The following is a 25,978-nucleotide window of genomic DNA, read 5'->3' on the forward strand; positions in this document are numbered from 1 at the left end:
GCCCTCCGAGGTAGTGACATTAGTATTCTTGAAAAAGGACACAAGTCAAATATATATATATATATATATATATATATATATATATATATATATATAATTATTTTTTTGTTGGTTTGTCTTACTTTTCTCACTTTCCCCTGGTATTCCAAGCCCAACGAGCTAAAAATCAATTGCTGCCTCAGATACTTAAGCCCAAAGCCGCCGGTGGATCCTGCTTCTACACTCAACACTGCTCCGGCTACAGCCACAGAGAGACAACGGTACAGACAACGTGTCTTTCCTGCTACTCTTTACAAAGGTGCGGATTCCAACAGCTACTGCACCGCAACAAAAACTCTAACGCACAAGCGTCCTGCAGAGTGCTCAGCTTGTTTATTCAGCCGGGCGCTCTCAAAGCATGATAACCCTGGCAAAACGAACCGGATCTTTCAGCCTACTTCGCTAGAAGAAAGGAGCCTTCCCTCTTAGCGGACCTGGTGAAAACGCTGGAGAGATGAGGAGCTTGTATGCGTCCAACATCCTCGCCTATCCTAAGTCTATCTGTGTTTAGAGGGTCACCTCCAAACCTCTTCTTGTCCTCTTCTTCTGCTCGCTCTTCGTTGCTTCTTACTTCTCCCACTTGCCTCCTTCCTTTCCCCATTTTCTTGCCGTAATGCTCTCGCCTCTATCCCTTTCCTCCGCTCCATTTCTCTTCTGTAGCCCTCTCCAGTTCTCAGACATTTGACTTTCTGGTTAGTGATAACCTAACCTTGCTGATTTTCATAATCACCGTGGGGGAGCGGGGGCGGACGGAGAACGGGGTTTAAAATCACGTACATTGCTGCCCCTCCCCCCATGTCAGGATTTCCTCCAAAGCACGTGTCTGGATTGATTGTCGCACATATTTTGTATAGAGGAGGAAAAGAAACGTCTACTTTTTGTGCCCCAGGGAAAGCCTGGGTTTGAGGACGTAGGGAGGGTTTACAAAGAGCTAATTCGCTTCTCTGACTTGTGTTGTGCTCGCCTCAACGCGGAAAGGATTCTATCCAGAGTGCCTTTCCTAATCCTCTCCTCCCTGTCTTTAGTGTAAAGATGCAGCATCTTGGAGAGAAGGCCGCTTCCACTTTTTCAGACAAAGAGGCTGTGCTCCGCGAAGCGGCTCGTCAAAGTAGTGAATGATACACTCTTCGCTCTTCGTTTCACGCCAAGATTGTGAGTTAATTCCCCTTAGGTCTTTTCTCTCCTCGTGGACGTAAATTTCCTGAGAAGCTCTCTCGGTACTGGTTTTATTTCATCCCTGCACTTTATCTTTTCGGGTTGAAAGGAAGGGATTTGAAGTCTTACGAAAATGTTCCATCCTGGGACTCTCCGTGGAAGTGGGCTGGAACTACCATGGATCGATGAAGTCAACTAGAAGTCCTTGGAGGGGCCGACGATTGCGGCAAGTTCCAAGTTGCAGGAACAGGGTCTTTCACTCAGAATGCAGTTTGTCTCTTTTCTTGAGGGTTTCAGAAACAACAGAGTAGATTCTTATTTTCCATAGACACTCTAAATATTTATTGATTAAATACACACACTTTTATTCTACCTCATTTACATAAAATGGTAAAAGAAAATACTGTGACATGTTAGATATTTGTTAATATTGCAGACGTCAGTGGACCTTTTAAAGAAAAACTGAAAGTTTTTTTGCACCTTTTTATTTTTACTTTTTTAAAGAAATGCTTCATTCATGGTATAGTGCTTGAAAATTTCAAAGTATAAAAGGAAAAATAATAAATTGTTCTAAAGGCAGTCTACACATTTTAATTGTATTTCAACTTATTTGCAGATAGAATTTTCCCTTTCTTGTAGTAAATAATGATTTCACAGCCAAACTCAGCACACCCAACTGAAAATGTTGATTTTTAAAAAAATTAACCATAGATGGATATTTTAGTTAGCACTTTTCTTAATTTATCATTGGTGTCTTGAGAATATTTTATATATCCAAATGACTTATTACTGAAGACTTGTATTTGATGGAGATAATTGTTTCTTCATACCAAGTTTTCCTTCTTAAATTTTTAAAAACAGTTTTATTCACACATCATACAATTCATCTTAACTGTACAATCAATGGCTGCTGGTATAAACATATAGTTATGCATTCACCATCACAATCTATATGTGAACATCCCCATTTATTTTGAAAAGAAAGAAAAAAAAATCCCATACCCCTCACTTTTATCCCCCATTATTGACATTTAGCTTTGCTATAGTGACTTGTTACAATTAATGAAAAATATTACAATGTTTCTGTTAACTATAGACCTTAGCGTGCATTAATTGTATTTTCCCCATATATTTCCCATTTTTAACACCTTGTAATAGTGACATACGTTTGTTCTAGTTCGTGTAAAAACTTCCTTATATTTGTAAAATTAACCACCGTCATGGTCCATTTTAGGTTTCTCTAAGTTATACAGTCTCAGTTTTTATCCTCTAGCTTTGCTTCTGGTGACATACCCGACCCTAACTTTCCCCTTTCAACCATAGTCACACTGAGCTTTATTCATTAGACTTACAGTATTGTGTTACTGAGCAGAGTAGATTGTTGACCTCTCAAGGCAAGTATTCAAATACGTGCAGACAATAGAGACCACCATTTCAAAGGATACAATGAAACGTGAACTGTGGGGGCTGTAGCTCAGTGGTAGAGCGCGCGCTTAGCATGCACGAGGCCCTGGGTTCAATCCCCAGCACCTCCACGCGATTCCCTTTTCCTTCTTGACCTTCGTCAATTTTAAGTTTATTGGTGTTTCCTCAATTTTAAGTTTATTGGTGTTACTTGTGAATACTAGTCCTGTGTTGAAGCAACCCATTTTGGGACGAATCAAGGTCCTAAGGGTTAAAATGAATTAATACTAAATATTAGTGTGGAAAGACCAATATAAAATGATAAAAGAATAAGCCCTCTGACAATTTCCATTAGATTTCTCCTCTCTGTCATCCCTCCTCATCCCCTTTCCTGTTCTTGTCAACTGACAGACTGAGGAGGGAAAACATCACATTCTTTGTCTTTTTTTTTCTGCTCTTCCCTATCTTCACAACCATCCACATACCCTTTGTCTGGAAAGGTCGTTTTGGTCATCAGTCCCTGAAAGTTTTGATCCCAGCTCTTTCTCTGTGAGGGAGTTGGTGGATACTGCATGGGGAATGACTTTTCCCAATGATACTAGAGGCTTCCAAACTTGACAGTTGAGAAAATTATTTGTAGAAATAGCCTGGTGTGCTAAAATAGCTCTGCTGGGAGAGCTTTTGATGGACAAGATAGGGTCCATGTACAGTTCTCTGTCTTCCCTTTGAAATGTCATCTTTTCTGTCAAAGTGAATTACTGGCTTGTAGGTCATTTTCACAACTTGTATTGTTACTACACACTGAGGTTATGAAGGAATAGATCTGGAGTGAAAAGAGATTTCTTGAGGTGCCTCTTAGTAATCTCATGTCTTCTGTTTGAAGTCAATGGAATACAGTAGCCTGAAATAGGGGGCACTACCGAAGTCACAGAACCTTCAAGAGTGAAGATTTGATTCACCCCAACAGACAAAAGAACTTTGACCAGCTGAGGTGCTTATAGAGGACAAAGGGAATATGGATTGGGATGTGGGGGAGATAATTATAAATACCAACCAGTTGCAGACAAATACTGTAATAGGAATGAACATCCCCTCATGGTGTGTTTACAATAACAAACTTTTTCTTCCCTTCTTCCACACCACCACCATCTAACATAAGATGTATTAATAGTTGTTAACTTTATATCTCAGTATTTAAGTTATAGAATACCAAAAGAGAAGTGTAATTCAGCTAGAAGAAGAATAAACATTACCCAAAGATGGCTAAATCAACTTTGTATCATCTTTTTGGGAGAGTGTTAGCTTGTTTTCAGTTGTTCATGGAATGTTTCATCATGTTGGAGGGAAGCATGATTTCAGTATTTTCTTTACTCGTAAGTGAAGAAACTCTTTACAGTTTAAAGAGATGTGTGGGCTACTGAATAAATTGCTATATTATTTAAGAAACAGGGCTTATTTATATAAAACTTGACCTTTTATTTTAAAAAAACCTTCCTCAGCATAGGAATTGGGTAGAAATAGGGACTGGAAATTCAGTGAACCCTGGAGAGAAAGGAGGGAAAGCAGAAAAAAGGGGAGAAGAATCAGAAAATAAAATAAGAGGACAGAAGACTCCCCAAACAAATTGGAAATGTGCTTACTCCTAAAGGAGATCATAGGAATAGTAGATTTAGAAGACAGATACTACTGAAAATGCTCTGAAGGCAGAAGAAAGAAATCCCTACAATGAGGAAATTACTTCTTCACCTTTGAGATTTGAAGCCATGATTTCTCAGTTCTAAAGGAAAGTTATAAGTTTAGACTAAAGAAATAAGTAGGGATTGTTGTTCTGCTTCCATACCTTGAAGGGAATCTAATACAGGCAGCGTTTTCCTTCAAGAAGAGTAAAAACCATAGCTGTGCACTGTATCTTCCATTCATTTAATTAAGGATATGCATCAGCTATTTGTTCTGGGACAGTCATTGGGTTAGTCACTTGACTCAAAGAAATGAATGAAGTGGTCTCTGACCTCAAGGAATTGGGACTGAAGATCAGAAGGTAAATTCATGAAAACCCAGAATATGACATGGTAATCTATCTTCTCTGTACTTACCAGCTATAGTATGTCATTTCTCAGGATATGAAATTGTGTGAAAGTAAAAGAAAACTTTCATTATACACATATTGGTGTCTAAGTGATTCTTGATTTCCCAAGGAGATATTTCCTGGACTTTGCTTATTGGTTGCTGGTGGGGAAGGCAGGGCATGGTGTAGAAAATGATGGAGGAAATTAACTGTTGATCAATAATACTTGGAAATGGGTGTGGATAAGAAGGTTGAAGGAGTCAGGGCAAGAGAATTATAGCATAGAAGAAAGAAACAGTAGAGAGGGAAAGACAAGAGAAAATTCCATCCTGGGACTTTCCTTGGAATTGGCTCAAATATTAAGAAAAAAAAAAAGCACTTGGCAGGTTAAATGATGGGGTAGAGGACTTGTCAGGCAGGTGACATTCTAGGAGCAGGAACAGCATCACATGGACTAGAATTCAGTTACCCCTCCTTAAATATAAGTGCAAACACGGATCTAAACTGGGAGTTATAGAAACAATGTGTTTAAAGGAATAAAACTTCTACCTTGAATAGTTAGGCCTTCAAAGAGCCACTGAAAGTTGGCATTGCATTCTGAAACCATATCAAGGAGGCATAGCTTAACGGTGAGGCTTATGCTTTGCGTATATAAGGCTCTGGCTTCAATCCTTGGCACTTCCAGAGATGTTACCTTTTCTAGCCCCAACAAGTTTAATAGTCACAATTCTGATAACCTGAAATCAGCAACTCCCTTCATTTCTTTTTTTCCCCCCACTATTTCCTGGTCCCTGGCAAAGTAAACACAAGACCCAAAGGTAGTGTGCTTAGGACAATGTAAGGAAGAAATGAAAGTGAAGCAACAAACAACCAGATTAATCATCATTTTTACCTGGGCTACTATTTTGCAGTGTTACTGAAGAGAGAGGAAGAAAGAAATAGGAGAAAAAATAAGAAGCCCATGGACAGAAAATGCATCACCCTCTTCTGATCTCCTTCTCCCTTCCTTACCATCATTCTCCATTTTCATCTACACAAATTTCATTGCAGAATTTATCTCTTAGATCGGGCATCTCCCTCCAAGTCTGGTCATCTTCTAATTAAAAAACAAATCAACTAAACAACAACGAAAATTAAAAAAACCTAGCAGAAATCCTGCTCAACCTCCTGTACTTACTAGCTCAATAGAAGGCTAGCCAAGTTATTTGAGGTCTTCCTAAGCGAAACCCTCATTTCCCAAATTCCAAATGACTACAAATCCTGAGTCAATCTACATTCTTTCTTGTTCTTTCAAGTATTTTTCATTCCATGCTTAAATTAACCCTTTTGTTCATCCATCTATTCCTTGTAAGTCTCCAAAGTTGCCTTCCTGTCTACAAAGGAAGAATAGAGTAGAAAATTGTTGAGTTGCATACATTTGACCAATGGCTTTCTCTTTCTATTGCAACCCTAGTTTTGTCCCCTTAGAGTCTTGCCTTTTAATAGACAGTTGAGTAAATAGTAGGATGTACAAAAAGAAGCACACAGTATAAATGCCTTGAAGAGTTTCCTAATAGAAAGCTAGGTTTTAACTGGCCTCTGTCTAAAAGCTAGAAACATGTAGGTGAAAGACCAGCCTTAAGACTAGCTTCTTACAGGGATTTAAAACTTGAAATCTCACATTAAAGAATGAACCTCCACCAAACAATCTGTGCCACTTGATAGTGAAGGAACTTCTATCCTCTTTGTCTCCTACTCTTTCTTTCATTCCAAGTATACTTTCTGAGTTTTTTCTTATTGTTGTTACTCTTTAAACATAATTTTAAAGATGGAAAAAAAGAGTAAACACTGAAGAAAAGTCTCACAGTCAATTAAAGAAAAATTAAACCACACAAATTCTCTTACGTTACTATTATCACTTTTGCAGGTTCCATTCTGGTCTCTTTCCCATACAGATATTTTTAGCAGGCTGTTATCATAGTCTATACTCTTTGCCATATGTTTCATTTTAATATAACTTTGAATAATGTAGGAAAGTAGCTGTCTCTCTACACCCTGACAAATCCGTGTTAAAATAGTAGGTGAAAATGGTATCTCAGTGTAATTTTTTTTTTTGAGTTTTTTTTTTTAATCATCATTTTATTGAGATATATTCACATACCACGCAGTCATACAAAACAAATTGCACTTTCGATTGTTTACAGTACCATTACATAGTTGTACATTCATCACCTAAATCAATCCCTGACACCTTCATTAGCACACACACAAAAATAACAAGAATAATAATTAGAGTGAAAAAGAGCAATTGAAGTAAAAAAGAACACTGGGTACCTTTGTCTGTTTGTTTCCTTCCCCTACTTTTCTACACATCCATCCATAAACTAGACAAAGTGGAGTTTGGTCCTTATGGCTTTCCCAATCCCATTGTCACCCCTCATAAGCTACATTTTTATACAACTGTCTTCGAGATTCATGGGTTCTGGGTTGTAGTTTGATAGTTTCAGGTATCCACCACCAGCTACCCCAATTCTTTAGAACCTAAAAAGGGTTGTCTAAAGTGTGCGTAAGAGTGCCCACCAGAGTGATCTCTCGGCTCGTTTTGGAATCTCTCTGCCACTGAAGCTTATTTCATTTCCTTTCACATCCCCCTTTTGGTCAAGAAGATGTTCTCCGTCCCACGATGCCGGGTCTACATTCCTCCCCGGGAGTCATATTCCACGTTGCCAGGGAGATTCACTCCCCTGGGTGTCTGATCCCATGTAGGGGGGAGGGCAGTGATTTCACCTTTCAAGTTGGCTTAGCCAGAGAGAGAGGGCCACATCTCTCAGTGTAATTTTAACTTGCATATCTTTTACCAGTAAGATTGAACACCTCTGCATATAGGTAAAGACCAATTGTTATTTCCTTTTGTTATCATGTAAGGTAGGAAGATTTCTAAGGTGGCTCCTAAGATTTCCATCCCTTGGCCCACATGTACTTTATATTTCCTTCCCTTTGAGTGTGTATGTAACCTGTGAATATGCTAATTCCCTTGATTAGGTTACCTATATGGTCAAAGTGGTGAGAGTTGCTCCATCAGAGAACCCAAACACACCACGAACGACTTCTGATCTACCGAACTGCTAGAAAATGAATGCTGCTTTGTATGATTTCAATCTTTCTAAATTTATTGAGACTTGAGCTGTGGCCCAACATGTGGTCTAGCCTGGATCACATTCTCTGATCATAATGGAATGAAGCTGAAAATCAACAACAGGAAGAGGAGTGGAAAATGCACAAACATATGGATGTTGAACAACACATTTTTAAACAATCAGTGGGTCAAAGAAGAAATTGCAAGAGAAATCAGTAAATATCTTGAGGTGAATGAAAATGAGAATACAACATATCAAAACTTATAGGATGTAGTGAAGGCAGTGCTGAGAACGAAATTTATAGCCCTAAATGCCTACCTTAAAAGGCAAGAAAAAGCTAACATCAAAGACTTAATTAGATGCATGCAAGAATCAGAGAAAGAACAGCAACTAATCCCAAAGCAAGCAGAAAAACAGAAATAGCAAAGATTAGAACAGAAAAAAGTGAAACCAAGGGGAAAAAATCAACAAAATCAAAAGTTGTTTCTTTGAGAAGTTCAATAAGATTGACAAATCCTTAGCTAGATTGACAATGAAAAAAGAAAAAAGAAAAAATGCAAATAAATAAAATCAGAAATGAGAAAAGGTACCTTACTACTGACCCCACAGAAATAAAAAGGATTATAAGAGGATACTATGAACATCTATATGCAAACAAATTAGAAAACTTAGATGAAATGGACAACTTCCTGGAAAGACATGAACAACATACACTGTCTACAGAAGAAATAAAAGACCTCAAATAGAAGAACAAGATTGAATTAGTTCTCAAAAACCTCCCAACAAGGAAAAGCCCAGGCTCAGATGGTTTCACATGTGAATTCCACCAATCATTCCAGGAAAAACTAACATCAATCATGGTCAATGTCTTCCAAAACATTGAAGAGGAGGGAACACTACTAGCTTTCATTCTATGAAGCTACCATCACCCTAAAAGCAAACCCAAGTAAAGATACCACAAGAAAAGAAAATTGCAGACCAATTTATCCATGGATATAGATGCAAAAATCCTCTACAAAACACTTGTAAATAAAACCCAACCACACAGTAAAAGAATTATACACCATGATTAAGTGGGTTTTGTTCAAGGTATGCAAGGGTGGTTCAACACAAGAAAATCAATTAATGTAATACACCACATTAAGAAAACAAAGAGGAAAAACCACATGATCATATCAATTCATGCAGAAAAAGCATTTGACAAAATCCAGCAAAATCTTGATAAAATACTTCAAAAGATAGGAATTGAAGGAAATTTCCTCAACGTGATAAAGGGCATATGTGAAAAACCCACAAATAACAGCATACTAACTGATGTAGTAAGACTGAAAGCTTTCCCTTTGAGATCTGGAACAAGACAAGGATGCCCACTGTCACCACTCTAATTCAACATGTTAAAAGTTCTTGCTAATGCAAATAGGAAAGAAAAATAAATAAAAACATCCAAATAGGAAAGGAAGAAGTAAAACTTTCACCATTTGCAGATGACATGATCTTAGAATTTAAAAGTCCCCCCAAAATCTATGACAAATCTGCTAGAGCTAATAAAAGAGTTCAGTGAAGTATCAGGATACAAGATCAACACACAAAAGTCAGTAGTGTTTCTGTACAGTAGTAATGAGCAATTTCAGGAGGAAATAAAGAAAAACACTACATTTACAATAGCAACTAAAAGAATCAAATATCTAGGAAAAAAATTGACAAAGAATGTAAAGGACCTGTATTCAGAAAGCTATAAAAAATTGCTAAAAGAAATCAAGACATCATAAATAAATGGAAAGTCATTTGTTCATAGATTAGAAGATTAAATGTAGTTAAGATGTCAAATTCTACCCAAATTGATTTACAGATTCAATGCAATCCCAATCCAAATTCCAACATCCTGCTTTGAAGAAACAGAAAAGCCAATCATCATTTATTCGGAAGGGTAAGGGGCCCTGATTAGCCAAAAATATCTTGAAAATAAGAACAAATTTGGAAGACTCATACTGCCTGACTTTAAAGGATATTACAAAGCTACAGTGGTCAAAATAGCATGGTACTGTCATAAATATAGCTACATTGCTCAATGGAACCAAATTGAGAGTTCAGAAAGAGACCTGCACATTTACAGTCAATTGATTATTGATAAGGCTGCCATCTCCACTCAACTGAGACAGAATACTCTCTTCCACAAATAGTGCTGGGAGAACGGGATATCTATACATGAATGAATGAAAGAGGACCCCTATCTCACACCTCATACAAAGATTAACTAAAAATGGATCAAAGACCTAAATATAAGAGACAGGACCAAAAAACTCCTATAAGAAAATGTAGGGAAGCATCTTCAAGATCTTGTGTTAGGTGGTTTCTTAGACTTAACACTGAAAGCATAAGCAAGGAAAGAAATAGATAAATGGAACCTCTTCAAAATTGAATACTTTTGTGCATCAAAGGACTTCGTAAAAAAGGTAAAAAGGCAGCCTATGCAATGGGAGAAAATATTTGGAAACCACTATCTGATAAGGATTTAATATCTAGAATATATAAAGAAATCTTACAACTTAACAAAAAAAAAAAAAAGACAAACAACCCAATTTAAAAGTGGGCGAAAGACTTGAACAGACATTTGTCCAAAGAAGAAATAAAAATGGCTAAAAAGCACATGAAAAGATACTTATCTTCACTGGCTATCAAAGAAATGCAAATCAAAACCACAAGATATCACTTCATACCTACTAAAATGGCCTCTGTTAAACAGAGAACTAGAAGTGTGGAGTGGATGTGGAGAAATAGGAACTCTTATTAACTGTTGGTGGGAATGTAAAATGCTATAGCTGCTGTGGAAGACAGTTTGGTGATTCCTCAGGAAACTAAATATAGAACTGCCATGTGATCTAGCAATCCCATTACTAGGTATATACTCAGAAGAACGAAAAGCAGGGACGTGAACAGACATTTGCACACCAATGTTCACAGCGACATTATTCGTAATTGCCAAAAGATGGAAACAACCCAAGTGTCTGTCAACAAATGAATGGATAAACAAACTGAGCGTATATACAGACGATGGAAATTTATACAGCAGTAAGAAAGAATGAAGTCCTGAAGCATGTAACAACATGGATGAACCTTGAGGACATTATGTTAAGTGAAATAAGTCAGACACAAAAGAACAAATATTGTATCATCTCACTAATATGAACTAATTATAATAAGTAAACTCATAGAGTTAAAATCTAGAATATAGGTTACCAGGAGATGGAATGAGGGTAGAGAATGGGAAGCAGATGTGTAATATGTGCAGAATTTTAAACTAGATTAAATTTAAATGTTTGGAAATTAATAGAGGTGATGGTAGCACATTATGGTGAGTATAATTAACAGCACTGAATTAAGTGTGTAATTGTGGTTGAGAGCAGAAATTTAGAGTCACTTAGAGGAAAGCTGGAAGATAAAACCTGTGACTGTGTAACACAGTGAACCCTGTGGTAGATGAGGTCTGTGATTAATAGTTCAAATATTAAAATATTCTGTCATGAACTAAAACAAAAGTATGCCACTATTACAAGGAATTAATAATGGAGTAGAATATGGGAAAAATGTACCTAAGGCAAATTATACACTATAATTAACAGTAATATTTTAATATTCTTTCACCAACAGTAATAAATGTACCACACCAGTGCTACGGGTCAATAATAGGGGGAAGTTTGGTGATTCCTCAGGGATTTTGTTGTTGTTGTTCGTTCATTTGTTTTGAGTGATGAAAATGTTCTAAAATTGATTGTGGTGATGAATGCACAACTATGTGATGACACTATGAACCAATGATTGTGTACTTTGGCTGGATTGTATGGTGTGTGAATATATCTCAATGAAACTACCTAAAAAAGGAGTATTAGGGAAGTTTACAGAAACATTGGTGGTCATTATGTTGTGTGCACCTGGAGAAACCTGGATGTCTACTGGAGTCTCAGGAATTTAAAATTTTTTCTCTTTGTGTCTTGAAGAAATTGGGAATAAAAAAAAAATTAAATATCTGTAGCAATCTTTAGATTGTCTACCAACAGTCCTAGTGGAACATACTATTGGAACATCTTTACACAAGCTATAGGAGGCATTCATTTAATACAGAAACTTCTGAGGATTTAAACATTTAATTTTGGAGACAGGGCACATTCATGACATATATACTCAATTCAGAAAACCTGCAAAGATATGAAGTATATTTTTAACCCTACACTGTCGAATATAGATATGGCTAGCTACATATGGTCATTGAACACTTGAAATATGGCTAGTTCAAATTGAGATGTGCTGTAAGTGTAATATATATCCCAGATTTCAATGAGAATGTGAGAAATGTAAAATAGCTCACTAATAATTTTTATATTGGTTACTTTTTGAAATGATAATGTTTTGGATCAATCGGGTTAATTTAAACGTTATTAAATTAATTTCATTTGTTTTTACTCTTTTAATGTAGCTACTAAAAATTTTGAACTTACGAAAGTGTTTCTGGCCTTATGTCTTTTTTTTTTTTTACTGTATAATTCCATTTATATGACATATTTTTTTTAATCTTCATTTTATTGAGATATATTCACATACCACGCAGTCATACAAAGCAAATTGTACATTCGACTGTTCACAGTACCATTACATAGTTGTACATTCATCACCTAAATCAATCCCTGACACCTTCATTAGCACACACACAAAAATAACAAGAATAATAATTAAAGTGAAAAAGAGCAATTGAAGTAAAAAAGAACACTGGGTACCTTTGTTTGTTTGTTTGTTTGTTTCCTTCCCCTATTTTTCTGCTCATCCATCCATAAACTAGACAAAGTGGAGTGTGGCACTTATGGCTTACCCAATTCCATTATCTCCCCTCATAAGCTACATTTTTATACAATTGTCTTCGAGATTCATGGGTTCTGGGTTGTAGTTTGATAGTTTCAGGTATCCACCACCAGCTACCCCAATTCTTTAGAACCTAAAAAGGGTTGTCTAAAGTGTGCATAAGAGTGCCCACTAGAGTGACCTCTCGGCTCCTTTTGGATTCTCTCTGCCACTGAAGCTTATTTCATTTCCTTTCACATCCCCCTTTTGGTCAAGAAGATGTTCTCCGTCCCACGATGCCAGGTCTACATTCCTCCCCGGGAGTCATATTCCACATTGCCAGGGAGATTCACTCCCCTGGGTGTCTGATCCCACGTAGGGGGGAGGGCAGTGATTTCACCTTTCAAGTTGGCTTAGCTAGAGAGAGAGGGCCACATCTGAGCAACAAAGAGGCACTCGGGAGGAGGCTCTTAGGCACAATTATAGGGAGGCCTAGCCTCTCCTTTACAGCAACCGTCTTCCCAAGGGTAAAACCTATGGTAGAGGGCTCAACCCATCAAACCACCAGTCCCCTATGTCTGTGGTCATGTTAGCAACCATCAAGGTGGGGTAGGCCAATACCCCTGCATTCTCCACAGGCTCCTCAAGCGGGCACTACATATTTTTTCCTTGTTTTTTTTTTTGTTTTTTTTTTTAAACTTTTTTTCCTTTTTTAAATCAACTGCATGAAAAAAAAAATTAAAACACACACACACACACACACACACACACACACACACAATAAAAGAACATTTCAAAGAGACCATAACAAGGGAGTAAGAAAAAGACAACTAACCTAAGATAACTGCTTTGCTTCCAACCTGTTCCTACTTTACCCCAAGAAAGTTACCTAATATAGCAACATTTCTGTGAACTTGTTCCTACTATATCCATCAGAAATTAACAGACCATAGTCATTCCTGGGCATCCCCAGAACGTTAAATAGCTTATCTGTTCTTCTTGGATTATTGTTCCCCCTTCCTTAATTGCTCTCTATTGCTAGTTCCCCTACATTCTACATTATAAACCATTTGTTTTACATTTTTCAAAGTTCACATTACTGGTAGCATATAATATTTCTCTTTTTGTGCCTGGCTTATTTCGCTCAGCATTATGTCTTCAAGGTTCATCCATGTTGTCATATGTTTCACGAGATCGTTCCTTCTTACTGCCGCGTAGTATTCCATCGTGTGTATATACCACATTTTATTTATCCACTCATCTGTTGAAGGACATTTGGGTTGTTTCCATCTCTTGGCAATTGTGAATAATGCTGCTATGAACATTGGCGTGCAGATATCTGTTCGTGTCACTGCTTTCGATCTTCCAGGTATATACTGAGAAGTGCAATCACTGGATCGCATGGTAACTCTATATCTAGTTTTCTACAGAAGTGCCAGACTGACTTCCAGAGTGGCTGAACCATTATACAGTCCCACCAACAATGAATAAGAGTTCCAATTTCTCCACATCCTCTCCAGCATTTGTAGTTTCCTGTTTGTTTAATGGCAGCCACTCTAATCAGTGTTAGATAGTATCTCATTGTGGTCTTAATTTACATCTCTCTAATAGCTAGTGAAGCTGAACATTTTTTCATGTGTTTCTTGGCCATTTGTATTTCCTCTTCAGAGAACTGTCTTTTCATATCTTTTGCCCATTTTATAATTGGGCTGTCTGTACTATTGTCATTGAGTTGTAGGATTTCTTTATATATGCAAGATATCAGATACATGGTTTCCAAAAATTTTTTCCCATTGAGTTGGCTGCCTCTTTGCCTTTTTGAGAAATTCCTTTGAGGTACAGAAACTTCTAAGCTTGAGGAGTTCCCATTTATCTATTTTTTCTTTTGTTGCTTGTGCTTTGGGTGTAAAATCTAGGAAGTGGCTGCCTAATACAAGGTCTTGAAGATGTTTTCCTACATTATCTTCTAGGAGTTTTATAGTACTTTCTTTTATATTGAGATCTTTCGTCCATTTTGAGTTAGTTTTTGTGTAGGGGGTGAGGTAGGGGTCCTCTTTCATTCTTTTGGATATGGATATCCAACTCTCCCAGCCCCATTTGTTGAAAAGACCATTATGACTCAGTTCAGTGACTTTGGGGGCCTTATCAAAGATCAGTCGGCCATAGATCTGAGGGTCTATCTCTGAATTCTCAATTGGATTCCATTGATGTATATGTCTATCTTTGTGCCAGTACCATGCTGTTTTGACTACTGTGGCTTTATAATAAGCTTCAAAGTCAGGGAGTGTAAGTCCTCCCACTTGGTTTTTCTTTTTTAGAGTGTCTTTAGCAATTCGAGGCATCTTCCCTTTCCAAATAAATTTGATAACTAGCTTTTCCAAGTCTGCAAAGTAGGTTGTTGGAATTTTGATTGGGATTGCATTGAATCTTTAGATGAGTTTGGGTAGAATTGACATCTTAATGACATTTAGCCTTCCTATCCATGAACATGGAATATTTTTCCATCTTTTAAGGTCCCCTTCTATTTCTTTTAGTAGAGTTATGTAGTTTTCTTTGTATAGGTCTTTTATATCTTTGGTTAAGTTTATTCCTAGGTACTTGATTTTTTTAGTTGCTATTGAAAATGGTATCTTTTTCTTGAGTGTCTCTTCAGTTTGTTCATTTCTAGCATATAGAAACATTACTGACTTATGTGCATTAATCTTGTATCCCGCTACTTTGCTAAATTTGTTTATTAGCTCTAGTAGCTGTATCGTCGATTTCTCAGGGTTTTCCAGATATAAGATCATATCATCTGCAAACAATGACAGTTTTATTTCTTCCTTTCCAATTTGGATGCCTTTTATTTCTTTGTGTTGCCGGATTGCCCTGGCTAGCACTTCCAGCACAATGTTGAATAACAGTGGTGACAGCGGGCATCCTTGTCTCATTCCTGATCTTAGAGGGAAGGCTTTCAGTCTCTCACCATTGAGTACTATGCTGGCTGTGGGTTTTTCATATATGCTCTTTATCATATTGAGGAAGTTTCCTTCAATTCCTACCTTTTGAAGTGTTTTTATCAAAAACGGATGTTGGATTTTGTCAAATGCTTTCTCAGCATCTATTGAGATGATCATTTGATTTTTCCCTTTCGAATTGTTAATGTGTTGTAATACATTGATTGATTTTCTTATGTTGAACCATCCTTGCATGCCTGGAATGAACCCCACTTGGTCATGGTGCATGATTTTTTTAATGTGTCTTTGGATTTGATTTGCAAGTATTTTGTTGAGGATTTTTGCATCTATATTCGTTAGGGAGATTGGCCAGTAGTTTTCCTTTTTTGTAGCATCTTTGCCTGGTATTGGTATTAGATTGATGTTAGCTTCATAAAATGAGTTAAGTAGTGTTCCATTTTCTTCAACGTTTTGAAAGAGTTTGAGTAAGATTGGTGTCAGTTCTTTCTGGAAAGTTTGGTAGAATTCTCCTGTGAAGCCACCTGGCCCTGGGCATTTATTTGTGGGAAGATTTTTGATGACTGATTGGATCTCTTTGCTTGTGATGGGTTGGTTGAGGTCTTCTATTTCTTCTGTGGTCAGTCTAGGTTGTTCATATGTTTCCAGGAAATTGTCCATTTCCTCTACATTATCCAGTTTGTTGCCATACAGTTGTTCATAGTATCCTCTTATAATTTTTTTAAATTTCTTCAGAATCTGCAGTTATGTCACCTTTTTCATTCATTATTTTGTTTATATGGGTCTTCTCTCTTTTTGATTTTGTCAGTCTAGCTAGGGGCTTGTCAATCATGTTGATCTTCTCAAAGAACCAACTTTTGGTGATATTTATCCTCTCCATTGTTTTTTTTTTGTTCTCTATGTCATTTATTTCTGCTTTAATCCTTGTTATTTCTTTTCTTCTACTTAGGATTGGTGTGCTGTTCATTTTCTAGCTTCTTCAGTTGATCCATTAGTTCTTTGATTTTGGCTCTTTCTTCCTTTTTAATATATGCGTTTAGTGCTATAAATTTCCCCCTCAGCACTGCTTTTGCTGCATCCCATAGGTTTTAGTATGTTGTGTTCTCATTTTCATTTGTCTCTATATATTTAGCAATTTCTCTTGCTATTTATTCTTTAACCCACTGATTGTTTAGGAGTTTATTGTTTAATCTCCAGGTATTTGTGAATTTTCTAAAAGTCTCTGATGGTTATTGACTTCTATTTGTATTCCATTGTGGTCAGAGAATGTGCTTTGAATAATTTCAATCTTTTTAAATTTATTGAGGCTTGTTTTATGTCCCAGCATATGATCTATTCTGGAGAAAGTTCCGTGAGCACTAGAAAAGTATGTGTATCCTGGTGATTTGGGATGTAAAGTTCTGTATATGTCTGTTAAATCTAATTCATTTATCAGATTGTTTAGGTTTTCAATTTCCTTATTGGTCTTCTGTCTGGTTGATCTATCTATAGGAGAGAGTGATGTGTTGAAGTCTCCCACAATTATTGTGGAAACATCAATTGCTTCCTTTAGTTTTGCCAGTGTTTCTCTCATGTATTTTGTGACACCCTGATTGGGTGCATAGACATTTATGATTGTTATTTCTTCTTGTTGAACTGCCCCTTTTATTAGTATGTAGTGGCCTTCTTTGTCTCTCAAAACATCCCTGCATTTAAAGTCTATTTTATCTGAGATAAATATTGCTACACCTGCTTTCTTTTGGCTGTAGCTTGCATGAAATATTTTTTTCCATCCTTTCATTTTCAATTTCTTTGTGTCCCTGTGTCTAAGATGAGTCTCTTGTATGCAACATATTGATGGTTCATTTTTTTTTTATCCATTCTGCGAATCTATATCTTTTAATTGGGGAGTTTAATCCATTTACATTCAACGTTTTAACCGTGAAGGCATTTCTTGAATCAGCCATCTTATCTTTTGGTTTATGTTTGTCATATATATTTTTCCCCTCTCTCTATCAATATCCTTTATTGTACCCATACCGAATCTCTTTAGTACTGAACCTTTCTCCAAGTCTTTCTGTCCTTTCTTTGTTTCTCTGACTGTAGGGCTCCCTTTAGTATCTCCAGTAGGGCAGGTCTCTTGTTAGCAAATTCTCTCAGCATTTGTTTGTCTGTGAAAAATTTAAGCTCTCCCTCAAATTTGAAGGAGAGCTTTGCTGGATAAAGTATTCTTGGCTGGAAATTCCTCTCACTCAGAATTTTAAATATATCGTGCCACTGCCTTCTCGCCTCCATGGTGGCTGCTGAGTAGTCACTACTTAGTCTTATGCGGTTTCCTTTGTATGTGGTGAATTGCTTTTCTCTTGCTGCTTTCAGAACTTGCTCCTTCTCTTCTATGTTTGACAGTGTGATCAGTATATGTCTCGGAGTGGGTTTTTTTGGATTTATTCTATTTGGAGTTCGCTGAGCATTTATGATTTGTGTATTTATGTTGTTTAGAAGATTTGGGAAGTTTTCCCCAACAATTTCTTTGAATACTCTTCCTAGACCTTTATCCTTTTCTTCCCCTTCTGGGACACCAATGAGTCTTATATTCGGACGTTTCATATTATCTATCATATCCCTGAGGTCCATTTCGAGTTTTTCAATTTTTTTCCCCATTCTTTCTTTTATGCTTTCATTTTCCATTCTGTCATCTTCCAGGTCACTGATTTGTTGTTCAACTTCCTCTAGTCTTGTACTATGAGTGTCCAGAATCTTTTTAATTTGGTCAACAGTTTCTTTAATTTCCATAAGATCGTGTATTTTTTTTATTTAGTCTTGCAATGTCTTCTTTATGCTCTTCTAGGGTCTTCTTGATACCCTTTGTATCCCGTACTATGGTCTCATTGTTCATCTTTAGTTCTTTGAGTAGCTGCTCTAGGTGCTGTGTCTCTTGTGATCTTTTGATTTGGGTGCTTGGGCTTGGGTTATCCATATCGTCTGGTTTTTTCATATGCTTTATAATTTTCTGTTTTTTTTGGTCTCTTGGCATTTGCTGAACTTGATAGGGTTCTTTTAGGATTCATAGACCAATTGAAGTCCTTATCTCTAATTTATCAGATCTACAGCTTTGTGGAGTACACTTTCTCTGACTAACCAGCAGGTGGCGTCCATGAGCCACCTGTTCTCCACAAGCCAGTTCTCCCCTGTTTTGCCTTTGTGGTGAGTGGGGTAGTGAGTCTTGTGGGGTCCAATTGCTGTACCAAGCTTGCGTGTGTAGTTAGTGTTGCCCGCCCTGTATATGGGGCATGTGTCTGGGCCGTCAGGGAGGGGGGTTGGCTCTAACAATCAAATCTCCCTGGTGATCCTGGAGTTTTAAAGCTGCTGCAATAGTCTAATCCTTCAGTTCAGTCCTGCCACAGTTTGTCTCTGCCACTGACCCACAAGTCCTTGGTATTGGAGTATGGCTCCTGAGACTTGAAAGTGGGTCCCTCTTCCAGGCCGTGCACCCCGGGTCCTCTGTTGAGGGATTTCTGTGCTATGTCACAGGTGAGTGCCATCCCCCCAGGGAGGTTCTGGGCTGCTGGGCTGTGTAGGGAGGCTCCCAGTCTGCTGAAATGATGGCTGAATGGGGCTTTGTTAATTCACACTGCTCCACCTTCCCAACTCTGGGACAATCAGCTGAGGTTGCAGGGAAGGCTAATGTCCATGCCCAGTTTTGTGGTGTGTGCCTGTTATTTGAAGCACTTCCATCACACTGGGTTGTCTGGGGCAGCTCTGGGCTATGGGGCTGGTGATGGGCAGGAGAGTTTCCTGTCCACCAGGATGATGGCTATGAGCAGACACCCCCCTTTTCTTGGGAAGTTGTGGTGTTAAGTGAATTTTCTCAGCCACTGGATTATTGCTTTTTGTCTCAGAGCTCTCTTAGTTCTGCTCTTGTCTTGATCTGCCCAAATTGCAAGTCTTTGAAGCTTTCTGTATTGGGCTTCTTAGAGTAATTGTTTTAGAAAAAGAAAAAAGGATTAAAAAAAAATGGGGGGGGCCCTCCTCAGAGATCTAATGGGTTATTGAAATGCTAAGAGACAAAGCAACCAGGGCCATTAAGGAAAGGTCCACAGGGCAGAGAGATCAGCTTTTCTTCGGGATTTGCATATGAGCTTCAGGGCCTGAGCTCTGCCCTTTCCCTTTCTATGTTCACCAGAACTCCAAAAATCCTCCGCTTTTATTTTGGAGGTTTTCATGCTGTTTTTTTCTATGCCTGTCTCCTCTCTGCTGGGCTGGCTGCTCTCAGATTCTCTGGTGTCTGGTCTCAGTCTATCTATGGTTGGAGTTTGGATCAGTAGAATGAGTTTCCGATAAGGGCTGCCACTGCAGTTCTCCCTTCTCCTTCCCGGAGCTGACAGCCCCTCCTCCCATGGGACTGAGCCTGGCAGGGAGGGGTGTGGGTCCCCTGGCCACAAAAACTTACAGATTTCGCTGATCTCAGCAGTTCCACGTTTTCATGAGTGTTGTATGAAGTATGCCCAAAGTCAGATTGCTCTGTGGTGTCCAGTCCACGCAGTTCCTGGCTTTCTACCTACTTTCCTGGAGGAGTAACTAAAACATACAGCTCACCAGTCCACCATCTTGCCCCACCTCTATCCTGGCTTTATGTCTTTTTATTTCTATTGGACAGCCCTGTCTTGAGAAGACAATATCTGATTAGGCACTTAGCTGTTCTGGGATAGTCCTAAATCCAGAGATGATGGAGCATGGTCTGCTAGTAATGAAATTTCATGCCGTGCTTGGACTTTGCCAGTTCACATACATGATCTCCTTTGATCTTTACAACATCCCTTTTTACATAGTCATGTTTAGCCTCATTTTTCAGATACTGAATGGGAGACTAATTATGTTTGGGAATTATGCTATGCCTCCCGCCTCAATAGAATGTAAGAGAATTGTTGTTGAATTAGGCAATAAAACACTCAATGATACTGTTTGTCCAATCAAATAAAACACAATCTTCTGAATTGAGAAGGGCTAGGTGACTAATGAAGGAAGTGTGATTTCCAGTTCCTGTGCAGTCAGTGTCCGTACCCTAATGCTGCTTCTCATTTGGTTCCAATTTTCCTCTTGCAACTTGATGGAGGAGTATTGTAAAATGTTTTTGTCCTGACTCAGTGCTCAGGGGTCCTCAGTGGAAAATAGACACTTTGAAAATGAAAATCTTCCAAAGTTATTTGAAAAGAAGAGAAAATGGTTCAAAATGACAAAAAAAAAATTTTGACCTATTATCTCCAACAAAGCATTTCAAGAAAGATGTTGAAGTTACAGGAGAAAAAATGGGATATTTGTACCTGAGTCTTGATAACTTTACCAGCCTCTTTCGTTTGTCTTTCAGTATTCTATGCCCCCTCCACCACCCCCCCCCCCGAGTATGTTTGACAAAATTATTCATGGAGAAATGTTTAGTTTCGCTCTTTCCTGGATCGTAAAATAGAAATAACTGAAAATCTGGAAATTCCAGACAGGAGTGCAAGGTTGTAGAGATGTCTTGTCAACAAGAAAACTCAGGGCGCTATTTGTAAACCCTTAAATCCTTACCGATGTTCAATGGTTTACCTTCTTCTAGAAGTTTGATAATGGAGTGGAATCAGACAGAAAATTAGAATTTAATTTGCAAAATTTGATTTTCCACGCATATACTGCAGAAACATATATACACTTATACAGTAAAGTGGTTCTTTTACTACAGGTCATTTCCACATTTTGTGTGATTAAATACACCCCACCACCACCACCACACACATAGATATTGTCAAAGCAGAAATGAATAAGAGCAGTGGCATTAGCATATTGAATATTATTACCCCCATAATTTCCTAGGTTTTGAAATTTTGAATAAAATATGCACTCCATCAGTTAACACTTAATGGAAGACCTGAGTGGAATATACCACCAAATGAGAAAGTGATAAAAATATGTATGTACACACCTTGATTATAGTTGCAAAGAGCAGTAAAATTTCAGTGATATATAAACCTTTTTGGGATGGGGATGCAACTATTAAGGGAGGGAAGCAACTATTAAGGGAGGGATAGTAATTGCGAAAAAAAACAAAAACAAAAACCTTGCGCAGCTGCCGAAACCCGGGATCGAACCAGGGACCTTTAGATCTTCAGTCTAACGCTCTCCCAACTGAGCTATTTCGGCCGGCTTGAACAGTCTGTTACGTGTTTTTTTAAAATATCATTTGAAGTTTTCATTAGCAGGCTTTTATATTCCGCCATGTTTATTCATATCTTGTTCAATTTCACCTTCTCATTTTCTCATTCCTCCAAAAACATATGGGCTCCGGTGCCGTCCATGTATGAATATGAGATCCAGTTTTCGAGTGGATGAATTGACAGAGGAAGAGGGAAAAAGAGGAAAAAGAGGGGTGGAATAGGCAAAACAAGAATAAGCTTTCCTACTTGGTTGCCTCCGGCACCTGCACGACCCAAACACTGGTCAGAAAACTAGGGGAATTCAAAATGAATTATCAAGGCTTTTTTTTTTTTTTTTTTTTTTTTTTTTTTTCTTTCGGTGCTTCTTTATCTGTCTTGCTCTCCAATGACACTGCAAAATAGTAAAGAAGATTACGTAAAGAATCAGTTTCCCCAACTGGTTCAGGAGGGCCTCCTGTCCAAAGTTGCTGCTGATACTCGGTAGTACTGAACACTAGTACCTCAATGCAAGATCCTCAGAAAATACATAAACTTTATTTCCAGATAAGCGTCTCCCAAGTGTTCGTCGGAAGGAGGAGCAGCTCAGTGGTAGAGCGCGTGCTTTGCGTATATGAAGTCCTGTGTTTGATCCCCGGCACTTCCAAGTCTTCCCTTTCCTCCCAGTCCCCAAGGAACACAGCACGAATTTAATTTTATCCCCGCACACATAGAAAGTAAAAACACAACCAGTGGATTACCTTAAATCCTTTCTGATTTCTATGCTGTGATCCTTGACCTCAGCTAAGGCGACTGCAACAGCAGCGGGTGACTAGAATGAAGGAGAGAAAAGAAGAGCCGGGTCTCAGCAGTCTTTTGAACCCGAAACAAAGCGTGGACGTTAATGGGCTATTCACCTTGGCTCTGATTTTATACTATTATTAAAAAGAAGTAAAGGCAGAAGGAAGAGGGAGAAAAACAAGCGCCCCGCAGACAGTTTTTAGTTCTTTTTGTTTTCTGGGCAGAGGAGACGCTTCTGTCCACTATAGGTCTCACCCAATTGACATGCTCGGACAGCGCGGGCAAGAGGTCGGTCCGATTAGGAGACATTGACAGCTGTGAATCCCGAGATAAGTGAGTGGCAGGACTATGGAGGACCGAACAAAGGTGTCGGGGAATTGGACTCCTTCCACACACGGAAGTAAGAAATAAATATCTATCTACACATTCCCAATTGATATTCCATGGTGTGTACTCTCCTGTGTTTTCTCACTCTTCCCATTTTCCTCGTTGTTTTAACTCTAAATAAAACAACGCCAGGTGATATCAATTAAACTCCAACAGAGGCCCCATATGAAACAAGGAAAGGTTTTTCTGTCATAATGGAAAATGGATGTAAAGTAAAATGCGAATGTCACAGGAGTGTTGGCCCCTTCCACTGGTAAAGAAGAACCACTTCCTCTGTTCTGTCTGGGTCAATCTGATCACATCTACTTTGTATGACCAGAAAACATCTAGGAATTTGTCGTCCTCTGATGCACCTTTTCAGGGTTTCCAATGCTTTGTGATTTCAAAACTGGTGCATTCTGTGTACATATTTCCTGTTCAATCAATTTGTTTTTGAGAGGGGAAGGAAAATGGTGTTTGTTCCCAGTTGGCCAGTCTGACACCTTATATCAGGCTGGGGTGACCCTACTTCTTGATGCCCTTCTCCAGTCAAAATGTCCACAGCAGGCACTCAGGAGGTAGACTCTCTGGCATTGAAACCTGCTTGGCTGAGGACTGGCTGTGGGCCTTGGGCCGATTATTTATTTTAGGAGGCTTCTTATCTAGGGAGGTAGTGCATTCATTCCACAATGCCTGTGCTGAAGGCAAACTTAATGGCAGGGTCAACACTGCACAAGAGTGCAGGGGTTGGGTGGGTGGGGAGTGTTTTGGTTATGTCAGATTAATTAAATATATTGCTAAAATTAAATTCACCTATTTATTTTTACTTGCTATATGGGGCTAAATATAAACTTATAAGAGTGACTCTCATTTATGGCTTGTGTTGAATTTCTATTGGACGGCACTGGCCAGAAAAGAATGTATTTATTAGGTACTGCACTGTTTTGGGAGGATCCCAAATCCAGAGAGTATGGAGCATGGTTTACCAGTAACTGTTTCATATCATGTGTGGACTTGGAAGAAGGTCTTCTCATGCATGATCTCCTTTAATCCTTTTTTTCTTAATTTTTTATTGTGGAATATAACATATATACATAAAAGTGATAACTTTCAAAGTACAATTCAACAGGCACTCAAAAATTTCAGAAAATGATATGGGTTATAGTTCTGCAGTTTCAGTTATTTTCTTATTGTGAAATATAACATATATACAGAAAGGTTATCACCTTTCAACATAAAATTTAATGAGTAACTGTAGAGCAAATTTCAAAGAATGTTATGGGTTACAGTTCCACCATTTCAGTTATTTCCTTATTGTGAAATATAACATATATGCGGAAAGGTGATAACTTCCAAAGTATGATTTAACAAGTAGTTATATAGGAAATTTCAAAGAATTTTATGGGTTACAGTTCCACCATTTCAGTTCTTTTCTTCTAACTATTCCAATACCCTAGCAACTAAGAAAATAATTATATAAAGATTCAGTATCCATAATCCTTTGTTAAATTCTGTCTTGTATGTTGCTACTCCTTCCTCTAGTTTAATCACTTGTCTAATCTTCAGGGATGTCTAGGCAGTGACTACCCTAATTTGTTAGTGTTGAAAAGGGGTGTCAGCATTATGGGAAAGGGGCATGCATCTGGTTGATGTTCTTGAAGAAGCTGTTGCCTCTGGGTTTGGGGACTTACCTGGCATAGGAACACTCCGGAGGATTCAAGTTTCTGAAAAATAAACTTAGTGAGTGAAACCTTTATAGAGTCTCAGATAAAGACCAGGATATTCTTTTTTTTTTTCATTTTTATTGAGATTGTTCAGATACCATACAATTATCCAAAGATCCAAAGTGTACAATCACTTGCCCCTGGGTACCCTCATACAGCTGTGCATCCATCACACTTAATTTTTGTTCAATTTTTAGAAACTTTTCATTACTCCAGACAAGAAATAAAGTGAAAGATGAAAAAAGAAAAAAAGAAAAGGAAACTCTAATCCTCCACTATCCCTAACCAACCCCCCTCAATTGTTGACTCATAGTATTGATATAGCACATTTGTTACTGTTTATGAAAAAATGTTGAAATACTACTAACTGTAGTATATAGTTTGTAATAGGTATATAGTTCTTCCCTATATGCCCCTCTATTATTAACTTCTAATTGTATTGTCATACATTTGTTCTGGTTCATGGAAGCGATTTCTAGTATTTGTACAGTTGATCATGGACATTGCCCACCATAGGATTCAGTTTTATACATTCCCATCTTTTGACCTCCAGCTTTCCTTCTGGTGACATATATGACTCTGAGCTTCCCCTTTCCACCTCATTCACACACCATTCGGCGCTGTTAGTTTTTCTCACATCTTGCTACCAACACCCCTGTTCATTTCCAAACATTTGAGTTCATCCTATATCTTGGTACCTTATATTTCATGTCTATGAGTTTACATATTATAATTAGTTCCTGTCAGTGAGACCCTGTAATAATTGTCCTAATGTGTCTGGCTTATTTCACTCAGTATATTGCCCTCGAGGTTTTGTCATCAACCCATTTTTTTTTAATATGGTTTTGTTCACTCACCATACATTCCATCCCAAGTAAATAATCAATGGTTTTCTGCATGGTCATACATTTATGTGTTCACCACCTTCACCACTATCTATATAAGAGCATCTACATTTCTTCCACAAGGCAGGAGGGAGAGTCAAAGAAGGTAGAGAGGCAAAAGAAAGAGGAAAAAAAAAACGACAGCTAGGAAGCAGCAAAAGGAAAAATAACCTTAAATCAAAGTAGAATAAAGAATCAGACAATACCACCAATGTCAAGTGTCTAACATGCCTCCCCTATCCCCCCCTCTTATCTGCATTCACCTTGGTATATCACCTTTGTTACATTAAAGGAAGCATAATACAATGATTCTATTAGTTACAGTCTCTAGTTTATGCTGATTGCATCCCTCCCCCAGTGCCTCCCCATTTTTAACACCTTGCAAGGTTGACATTTGCTTGTTCTCCCTCGTAAAAGAACATATTTGTACATTTTATCACAATTGTTGAATACTTCAGATTTCACCAAGTTACACAGTCCCATTCTTTATCTTT

General features: G+C 38.0%; 2 non-coding genes and 1 pseudogene across 2 annotated transcripts; 2 read left to right on the forward strand and 1 right to left on the reverse strand.

Annotated features, from left to right (window-relative positions):
* The first annotated feature begins 1,071 nt into the window (after nucleotides 1–1,071).
* LOC119540778 overlaps nucleotides 1,072–25,978 on the forward strand; it is a 39,645-nt pseudogene continuing 14,738 nt past the window's right edge.
* Nucleotides 2,657–2,729, forward strand: TRNAA-AGC. Its single transcript has one exon. It is a non-coding gene; the product is annotated as a tRNA-Ala (tRNA).
* Nucleotides 21,647–21,719, reverse strand: TRNAF-GAA. Its single transcript has one exon. It is a non-coding gene; the product is annotated as a tRNA-Phe (tRNA).

The sequence above is a fragment of the Choloepus didactylus genome, chromosome 7 (genome assembly GCF_015220235.1).
Source record: "Choloepus didactylus isolate mChoDid1 chromosome 7, mChoDid1.pri, whole genome shotgun sequence".
Lineage (NCBI taxonomy): Eukaryota > Metazoa > Chordata > Mammalia > Pilosa > Megalonychidae > Choloepus > Choloepus didactylus.